Raw genomic sequence first — 1847 nt, forward strand, 5'->3', positions numbered from 1 at the left:
TTTGGAGAAGATTCCTGCGCAAGGATAATGTTTTCGAGTGGTGTTGGGGGTGCGCTGTCCCAGTACATTCTTCACTGTGAGGAGGTTAGCTCTAATGGCAAGAGGACATTTAAGACGCCTTCACACAGGAGCTCCAGTCTATTGGAGGACCACCAATAGTGCGCTGCCAGCATTTTGTTTTCTCTCAGGGTGTGCTCCCTTAGCCTTTTTCTTCCCAGACTTACCCACAGGGCGTGTCCACTCAGAGTGGGCGGGCGCATCAAACCTCTGGGGACCACTGCAGCTCCGAGATCCCCTGCTGATTAGCCTGAGGTCATGAGGACACCCAGTTACGTTGTGTAACCACGAGGAGGCTCGGTAGGAGTCTTGGCGAAGGAGAGGCTGTGTACTGGCAGGGAGGACTTATGCACGAGGCTGCTTCCCTGTTCACCACAGGGGCTAGCCGGCAAAAGCAGGTTTGCTGATGCACGATCTACCAATGTGTAACCCATCTGAAGAGATTACCACAACATTTCCTGAAGCAACATTGCCAACCAGTCGCCACGCCATTAGGCTCACAGGCATGCTGCACCCGATCTATGAACCAGCTCTCGATGGGGATCCCATTAGACAGCTGGTAGGAAAAACGCCTGTGGGGAATTGTAAATAATTATGCTCTTTGAGAGTTCATGCCCAAAGATGTTGAGGTCCTTCATGTAGTTCACTGGTACGCACAGGCCATGCTCTCTGAATAGCCAGTGCCTCTCACTGATGTCTTGGCTGGATACAAAATATTGGGCAGTTTGTCAGCATACACGTTTTTTTGGATTCAATAAAGAGAAGATCTCAAAATGTTTCCATATCTTTTCCGAAAACTCCCAAGAGTAGTATGGATGCAGGCATACGGGCAGTTGACATACACCGGGCAATTGACATACTTAAATAGAACAGGGAATATGAGTGTTGCGTCTTTCAGATGAATGAGGCTGCACCAGGGTTTCACCAAGGTTGAGGATGAGCAAGTATTCTGGGGTGCTGCGCGTCTTGAGTGGGAGTGCCGGCGTATGGACCAGCTGCTCCTCAGACAGCAGAGGGCAGGTTTTTGATGAAGGCGTTTTGGTCGAACACCTCTCAGTCCTCGTCGTAGCACGTCTCGGCAGGTGTAGCGGACGACACCAGGTATGAACTCTCGGGCGGCAGCCTGGCCGGCTCCTCGTCCTCTGTCTTGCTGTCATGGCGTGTGAACAATTGGGAAACTGGTGATGAACGGTCCCCAACAGGTGTGTTCTTGGTTGAGACTCAGCATCTGTGGACTCTTCCATTTTGTTTGATTTAATTTTCTCCACCAATATTTCCGTTGTGCTGGGTTTTTCTCCTCGTGACAGATGTTATCGAATCCTCCTGAGCATTTTTATTGCCCTCTGCCTCTTCCATTGCATCTTCAATTCCACCTGAACAGGACTTGCCCTCACGTCTTTCCTCGTCGTGCGGGCCTGGCAACATTGCCACGCAGATATCTCTCTCCACCACATGTGCCTGATGTGGTTGTGATAGTAATGAGGCGGGGGTGGGGTGGGTGTTTGTTGAGGTCACAGTAAACATAGAAAAATTAGTTGCACCGGAAACACATGAGGTCTGATTCATACAGAACACTCGTGGAATTGAACGGCCATCGTGACAACACACGAGTCTGACCGTGTATTGAACAGGATGCAAACATCATCTTAACCCGTGCTGAGCAACTCGAGTACAGAGGTCTCCACTCATTGTTTTTACCAAAGTAAATTAAAGAGACATCAGGTTAATGTGTGCGAGAACCGTGAGATCAACTCGTTTTCTGTTACCATAGCCTTCACTCGTTACTAGGC

At 49.7% G+C, this 1847-nt stretch overlaps 1 pseudogene; it reads right to left on the reverse strand.

Moving 5' to 3' along the window:
- Positions 1-259: 259 nt before the first annotated feature.
- On the reverse strand, positions 260-1482 carry LOC144738083 (CTD small phosphatase-like protein 2-B pseudogene; annotated as a pseudogene).
- Positions 1483-1847: the final 365 nt, after the last annotated feature.

The sequence above is a fragment of the Lampetra planeri genome, chromosome 77 (genome assembly GCF_965212315.1).
Source record: "Lampetra planeri chromosome 77, kcLamPlan1.2.h2, whole genome shotgun sequence".
Classification (NCBI taxonomy): domain Eukaryota; kingdom Metazoa; phylum Chordata; class Hyperoartia; order Petromyzontiformes; family Petromyzontidae; genus Lampetra; species Lampetra planeri.